Below are 8,458 nucleotides of genomic sequence, written 5' to 3'. Positions count from 1 at the left end.
GGTGAAATCGCTTTGATTGAAATTGTGGGATGATCTTGCGTCTCGTTGGTGAAAGAAGGATCAAATTGTGGTGTGTGTGATTTATAAATAGAGGAGTCATCAACATTGACCGCCTTTTAAATGTTTTTACAAGTAGTATTTAAATTACCTTTTACAACACTCAAAGATAAAGGTGATTAGAAAACTGGTCTAGAATCTCGTTGTTAGGAGTTTTACCATAAATGTACTTTATATCTCTGATAGAAATAGTTACATGAGTCAAGAACATCTAAAGCCCATCATATATATGTCTACATGTGTATAAATAAGACTCACACAGTGGTGTGGAGCCGGTAACGCGAGCAGACAGTTGTTAAACAGTGCACTTGACCGGACTGTATTTGTGTATTCATCCAGGGAAACGGTAAGTAATTTAATAGTTTTTATTCACAGCGATTACCCCTCAGACATGGCAAACGTCATGCATGAGTTCAACTTCGTTAATGCAGACACGATATATCCTGTAGCTTCTAACCTTCCTGAAGAGGAGGGAATTTTCATAAAGCTTTTCCAACACCTTGTTTAGTAAATGAGCCCAAGTGTATTTCTCTAAATCGGAATTGCATTGTTAATAGCAAAGCTGATGAAATCTACTAGATTTACTGCGATACACTGTAACTGATATCATACAAAGAACAATTGATGGGATTACTTTGAAAAATGAGAATTGAACTTTTTTGCCGACGGTGTATATATACGCTGGCTCACTTTAATTCAGATTGATTCGTGTTGACGAGGCTTAAAACGGGCCGCCCAGCTGTGAAAGGTGGCCGGTTATTTTTTTTTCCGAGCAGAGTAGAAAACTGAGAATTTCATTCTATGTTCAGTGTCTGGCTCGTTACAGCAATCGAGAAGGGGCTGCTGGCTCACCGAGCTCTACAGATTGTTGTGCTGCCGCGGTCAACAGAAAGAGTGATGAGGTGACTGGGCTAAACAGAACAAGCTGTGTGTGTTCTCTCTCCTCTGATAGCAGTGTTAAAGAATGGCACACAGGAATGACCGCTGGACGCCGTACTGTCTCCCCATTCGAGAGCTCTCTCACGTTTTAACAGTGAAGAAAGCAAAACAACATCAAAACATTCGCATCCCCTAATTGCTTGGAGTTGGGTCTTAACATAGTTTAATCCACCTAGTACGTCAAAGTCAGGGCGTTGTTTGTGTGTGTGCAAAATATGCTTCATCCGACATCCCATTAAATCATGTTGGTAACAAATTATTAACAAATAGGTTAAAGGTGTTCATGTGCTTTCAAATGAAAGATGCTCTAGTTCTAATATGATGATATCACTGTCAATAAAGGTGACTTCTTTGTGCATTGTTTATTCACCAGGAGGCTCTTATAATTAAAGTTCCAACAGTTCGCCATTTCGCAACGCTGGCATTACAATTTAGCAACATCAGTAGCAGCTTTAATTTTTTTCTGGCTGCTTAACTATATGACAAATTAGTTTTAAATCCAGCGGCGTATAATTCATTTTCCTTACATAAATTCTCAAACTTCTGTAACGCAGCCAACATTGAAAAATAAATGACCATTTCGGTTCGGTTCTGTAAACCAAGCGTGGTCAAATTATTACATGCGGTCAGCTGCAGATTCCTACTGTACCGAGTCAAGCTGCCCGCAGTCACATTCTCTGTGTTTACAGTGATCCAGTTTTTTTAAAAAAAAATCTGTCCTTGTGATCGAAACCCTATGAAGTACAGTGTATATATCCAAAGTTCATGAATGTGTATGAGGAAGTTGAAATGAGTTTGCTCACCGCTTCACTGATTCATTATGAAAATGCGTGGATGATATCGAATGTTCCTATTATGAATTTCAAGCTTCTTTTTAATTCTAGTTTCTCACGTTTAATCGGACGTTCAGTGGAAAGATGCTGGATATCGCCTTAAGAGAATGCATAATTTGATTAACCATACAAAAACCCCTCGAAAATAGAATCAGCCCTGATTGCGAACGAATCGGAGGCGTTGTGTTTTACCCTTATAAATAAGTTGTAGTCAAGACCACCGAGTGAATGGATTAAGGCTGCAATCACAGTATATAAACTTCCAAATAGGAAAATAGCTCTATCGAGCACCGCAATTGTGTAGAAATATCGGATCCAATAAGTACACTATTAAGTACATACAACTTCTATCAATACGATTCAGAAAAGAAATGAAGGGCTTTTCTTCCACATTTGTATAAAACAAACTCTCGGTTCCTTTCCTATATATGAGATTCCAAAGTACTGAAGGCATAGACAATCCATTGATGGTTTTCAGTGAATATTGATCTGTGTATTGATATGTTTGGCACTGAATATAAAATAAACGCGTGCAGGCCGCACCACCTTTTGCATGATTTGTCTGACTAACTATCCATTTTGCTATGGTTCACCTTCTGGTACGCAACATCACTTTCTTTCATCAGAAATACAACTGAACAATAAAGACTTAGCGCTAGGGCTCTCAGACTTATGGTGTAGGAACATAAAAACAGGGGAAGGCAATGCCACTTACCGATCCAACACCGGCACCTCCGCATCCTGATTAATGGCAACATTTATTGTTCAGTTTCCGCATTTTTGAGCATTATCACATAACGTGAGCAGTATTAAGCATTGGAACTGAGCAGAATGCAGCCTTTGTGTTAATTCCATTCGGTATTTCCCCTAATTGGAATGATCATTCCTATCAGCATTTTAACATTTAAGATGACAATTCTTTATTCACATTCAACTTATTAGCTAGCGTTCAATATCCCAACTTTACGATTGGAGCTGAGGAATTTGAAGTCAGCATCTCGATTATTTTAAATAATCAGCTAATTCTTCAAACTTCAATTTCTTTGTTTCAAATGCACGGGTTGGTACTTTGAAAAATATATTATGGAAATGATTGCGGCGTGTCCTTCCTAACGGTTAAAATAACCACATTATTAAACAATTGCAGATTTGACTTAATACAATTCTACAATTACAGGTGTAACGTAGAAACAGTGAGATAATATGTCGCCATCACTCAGGTGTTGAGAAAGTAGCTTTAACGAGGTGAAGTTTCAAACAATATGTAATTGATAAACATTTTCAGTGTATTGCAGTTAATGAGACCAAATATTACAGTTATTGACTCTTGCTCATTCTAAATGTGATATGCAATTCTAACTTGTGAATTCTTCATTTTACACCTTTTAGTATAGAACTATTATTCTATACATACACTTTTGAAAAATCTGTTGACAAGTGAATTGGGAATAATATATGATCGCACTCTCACCCTATTTTGCAAATGAAACAAAGCAACGTTCGAGTTTACATGTTAAGGTTTTAGTGAAGCGTGAAGTCCAGAGGCTAATTGATGCCTAGCTCCAATTTCTGCTTTTAACCTTCCCAAGCAGATGTCAAATCCTTAAATTCATAAGTTATGAGGCTGCCAGTTAAAAGACGTAAAAATGAATTAAACCTTCGTGACTATTAGTGGTTCAGCGCTAAATTCACAGGTAAGATATCTGACCATGATGCCTCAATACGTTCTGTTGACAAGAACACGACTGAGAAATTACATTTTATAGTTCGCTATTATCTATATATACATGTACTGTATTCGTTTTGTAATCTTGCAAACATTCGTTACAACAGAGCACGAATCGCCAGTGAAAGATTTAGGAATGTTAGTAACAAAGGCTAAACATATAGCCACCAATGCAGAAAGGGCGAAGTTGATACCAATGTGAATCGAAAATTTGTGAAGGATCTATGATCTCAGCTAAAATTCCTGCGACCGCAGGCGTATCATTTTAAAACAAAACATTTTTAAATTCTCTGTGTGCACATTTATTAAAGTCGATTCGTCTGATACTTCAATACGAAAATATGATTCAAATATTTAGGATTTTGGAGGAATAAGAGAAATAAATATTCCGGCTTGTTATTTATCTAATACATTGTTTCATGGTAATCAATCATATGATTTTTTTTAAAGGATGGATTGTTGTATTTCGATAAACCTAATGAACGAACTGGCAGGTGCAAATTGAATACATTTGGGCTCTGTCTTTGTACCAATTGCCACAAATCCAAGTGGCATGATGCTAATTTAGTAAAACTGAAACATTTGGCTAGAAAGCTTAATGCATTTCTTACTGCTCGAATACATGTTCGTAATCTATTGACAGACTTCCTTCATTGCTTCATTGGCTGCTCCCCAAACACGAGTCAGTCTCCTCTTCCCTTGTTACATTTCAGTAGACCCAGAGCTTTGATTTAACATTCCCTTCGTGTGGGGAAGTGTTATCGCGCCTTTTAGATTTTTAAAACACATCCTTCATTTTTTGATGCCTTTGCAGCTTTTGTCTAAATCCAAATATATGCAAGTAAGCGGGACACCGTATCTTCCCATGGTTTAAGGAAGGTAAACATGGAGAAGGAACAAAGATAGAATTGGCGCTAGCACTGTCATAGGTCATCTTATCTTTCCATTATTCCCTCTCCAGATATAAACCAAGCAGCCAGTGTTTTCTTCTGCCATGCAAAATAATCCGTCCAACCGAGCATCCTTTTGATCCTTTGTCTTAATTTTTTTGGTTAAGTACATTCCTATCTGACTTACAGAAAGTCAGTCTTTCTGTACGACAATCAGAATGTGTTCTGCTCTTTTTCGTTTGGTCCTTGCGCAGAATATTAGATTAAAAAAAAGTAGTCTCAGTGTAACTGATAGTTGTGACCTTTGACTTGTGTCGTTGTTCTACAGGATGACCAAATTCTGGGTGGAAGGAAAATTCCAATTTGATAACATTTCCTATGTTTCATTGTCAGAAGGTTGTCTGATGTTGCTTGTTTTAGAAAAGGATTATGTGGAGTCCAGTGCATAATCCAAATATTGTTTACAGTCTAGAGCTATAGTTGTAAACTATTGACCCAAGAGTTATAGATACACCAGAGAATGCACATAGCCACTGACTAGAGATAGAATTCATGCTGAACATTGGCTACTTCTGAAGTTAATGGCAAGATAGCTGTATTTTTAGCAGTTTGTTGAGAATTAATAACACCAAAACTACAGTTAATAGTTGTAATATATAATTATCTTTTATTTTAAATGGTATTTGTTTCTATTTATTGCCACAAGCAATAGAGGTTTAATATTAATAGCCAACTTGTACATTGCAATTTACCAATGCTACTGACTGCTAACCAGAATTGTCAGTTAACAGGCAATTTGAACACTGCCTTTTATCTTATTGCTAATCAACATTGAGGATTTCTATTAATAAAGAGATTAAACTTGAATTATTTGTAAAAGCCTCATAAAATTTTACTGGAAAATTATGTTTAGATCAGCCTTATTTCACAATCTGGATTTTCTCAATCTTCAAATAAATAAATAATTAAATGGTACAATATTCTGTCATTGCTTGTTTTCCAACTAATCAGTAATTCCTTATCTATATACACAAAATCATAAATTCAACCTATGTGAGATACAAAAAATGGTAAATGTTACTGTCTGTAATACACCAGCTCATTCTTTATTAAAATGAAGCTATTTCAGTTTCCATGCAAACATGGAAACATAGAAAATAGCAGTATGGGTAGGTTAAGCATATGACATTACCTTGGAACAAAGTTAACAAACATGCCATCCCATTGAATTTTTCCAAATATTATGAGAGTAGATGAAGAAAATGGCATTTTTCTTGTTTTAATTTTACACAGGTTTCAATAAAATGCACAGAGTGCAGCCTGAATTTTTACATCACTTTTGTTATCAGAAAGCTCTTATGTACATTGAAAATGTACCAAGTATTTAGACTGCAGTGAGTGGAGGTTTATAAAGATATCTTTCCAAAACATACCATTTCCTGACTAGAGAATGTTGTGAAACCGGTAATATAAAGTAATATTATTAAGATCCTATGACATCCTAAGTTTCTGATATGTTATGGTAATTTTATTACCTTGTAGTCACAGTACAATATGCAACTAGAAGTCAGGTTCACTCAAAGTTGCCTACTTTATTTTTAAACATGAATTTTGATGTCAGATAGCTATAGCCAATTCAGAAACAAACAAATAATGGGTATAGTTTATGGATGTATTGATAGTCATAGTGTCATACAATATGGAAAAAAAACCCTTCAGTCCAACTCATCCATACTGACAAGGTTTCCTAAACTGAATTGGTCCCATTTGCTTGCATTTGACCCATATCCCTCTAAACATTTCCTATTCAAGTACCTGTCTAAATATCTTTTAAATGTTGTGAAATAGTTGGCATTCAGGTACCTTTTAAATCTTTCCCCTCTTACGTTAAACTAATGCCCTCTAGTTTTGGACTCCCCTACTCTGGGGGAACAACTTTGGCTATTCAGTTTATCTATGCTTCTCATCATTTTATAAACTTCTGTAAGGTCACCCTTCAGCCTCCTATGCTCCAGTAATAACAATCCCAGCCTATCCAGCCTCTCCTTATAACTTAAACGCTCCAGTCTCGGTAGCATTCTTAAAAATATCTTCTGCACCCTTTCCAGTTTAATAACATCCTTCTTATAGCAGGGCAACCAGAATTATATGCAATACTCCAAAAGCGGCCTCAACAATGTCTTGTACAGCCACAACACGTCATCTAAATTCCTATATTCAATACTTTGATCAATGAAGGCAATGAAGGCACCCCTTTTACATGTAATGCCACTTTCAAGTGACTTTGTTTCTGAACCCCTAGGTCTCTGTTCAACAGCACCCCCCAGGGCCCTATCATTAATCCTGTAAGTCCTGTCCTGGTTTTTCTTACCAAAATGTAACACCTTGTATTTATCTAAATTAAACTCGATCTGCCACTCCTCGACTCATTGGCCCAGCTGATCAAGATTGCATTCTATTTATTGGTAGTAGCGAGTTTTGGGAAGATTTGTAGCTCAGGTTGAGATTTTGGATGTAGGTTTGCTCGGATGTAGACCCCCATCTACCACCCCTGAGAAAAGGAACAGGAAGTGACTTCACCACAGGAAATAACAAGAAATGACATCACCAACCCAAAGAAACCCAAATATATAAATAGAAAGCAGGAAGTTTCAGCATTGCTTCGCCTGAGGCCCACTGAAGATGTTACCTAGTTGGGGAACAAAATGTCTAGAAATGAACCTTCCAGCTCAGCGAGCAAACCTACATCCAAAATTCATTGGTAGTTTTTGGAAAATATATTTGGATGCCTTTTATCTCTGTCACTAATTCTTGTAAAATTGGACTGCCCAACATGCTATTGTGTCTGTTCATTATCCAGTAACTGATGAATAAATTTGCTAGCCAGTATGTTCAATAAAGCTCTAGTGAAATTTTCCTTCTCATCTGAAGTTCACAAACATCGTGTTTAAGTGTATGATATAACTAATCTGCTAATAAACAATGGCAAAAGTCCCCAGTTCAATTCCTAGGTTTAGTTACCTAGTCACTGGGCAAGTAAAGGTGCAGTTTGTAACACACAGAGCATTGAGATGCCTATGATAATGCAGTGAGATGTTGAGATTGTAACAAATAGGAAGAATAAAAGCGAAAAATATAGCAGACATCAATGTCAAACTAGTAGCTGCTTCACAACAATGTCAACAGTGAAAATTGGCAGTGGATTAATAGTTAGGCCAGAGCAATAAATGCAAATAACTATGTTCTATTTGATGCTTGAGTTTCAAATATTTGGTATATTTTGCTTGGATCAGGAAACATTTACAATGGAATTGGTTATTCAGTTGATTTTTATTTTTGCTCAAATGAGTTACATGTTTTCTGGGGTAAGTACCTGCCCATTCAAACTTTTTGAGGTGCCTGCTGTAGTCACTTATATAGCTGTATAGAAAGAGGAGTGAACGTGATCTTTGTGCAATAGGTTGCAACTTTCCAATTTGGCTTAAATTTCTTACATTCCTGAGGGTCAAAATACAAAAGTGTAAGACCTCTACATGTTACATTGCATTAATCTATTGAGAACCAAAAGCCAAATTTTGATTTCTTCAAATGTTTAGTGTTGGCTAAGGGGATTTTTAACGTTTTGGGTTTCACATCAATATATGACAGAATGTGAAGTGTGTATTCTGCTCTGTATTTGCAACAGTGTCAATTGAAATTATTAATGAACTTTTAAGTTGCAGTACCATGCAAGTGTCATAACTAGCTCTATATACTTCTTTCAAATATCTATATCATTGTGGTTAGTGAAACTAAATAATTAATTTGAGTTGTGATCACGTGTGGCCCAGTTTTTATTTTTAGAGGAATTTTTACGCGAATCAAGTTAAGAGAAATTAGTGCAGAAGATTATTTTCCATTGCAGCAATAAAGCACTTTTCAGCTCATATAAATGCATCCCAAAACTATATTGTAATTGCAGCTTCCAAAGTACATCTCACTGCAGCCATGTGAGTTTTTCCATTTCCACCCAG

General features: G+C 36.2%; 1 long non-coding RNA gene across 1 annotated transcript in view; it reads left to right on the top strand.

The window, feature by feature from the left end:
• Nucleotides 1-115: 115 nt before the first annotated feature.
• LOC148150089 (uncharacterized) overlaps nt 116-8,458 on the top strand; it is a 78,929-nt gene continuing 70,586 nt past the window's right edge. Inside the window, exon 1 of the long non-coding RNA XR_015756911.1 lies at nt 116-403. This is a non-coding gene — a long non-coding RNA (uncharacterized LOC148150089). The remainder of the gene's footprint in view (nt 404-8,458) is intronic.

Source organism: Chiloscyllium plagiosum, unplaced genomic scaffold (assembly GCF_037043375.1).
Source record: "Chiloscyllium plagiosum isolate Xiang-an unplaced genomic scaffold, Cpla_swu_hap1 HiC_scaffold_4, whole genome shotgun sequence".
NCBI lineage: Eukaryota > Metazoa > Chordata > Chondrichthyes > Orectolobiformes > Hemiscylliidae > Chiloscyllium > Chiloscyllium plagiosum.
The sequence above is the reverse complement of the archived record's forward strand: the minus strand, read 5'-3'. Positions and strand labels throughout refer to the sequence as shown.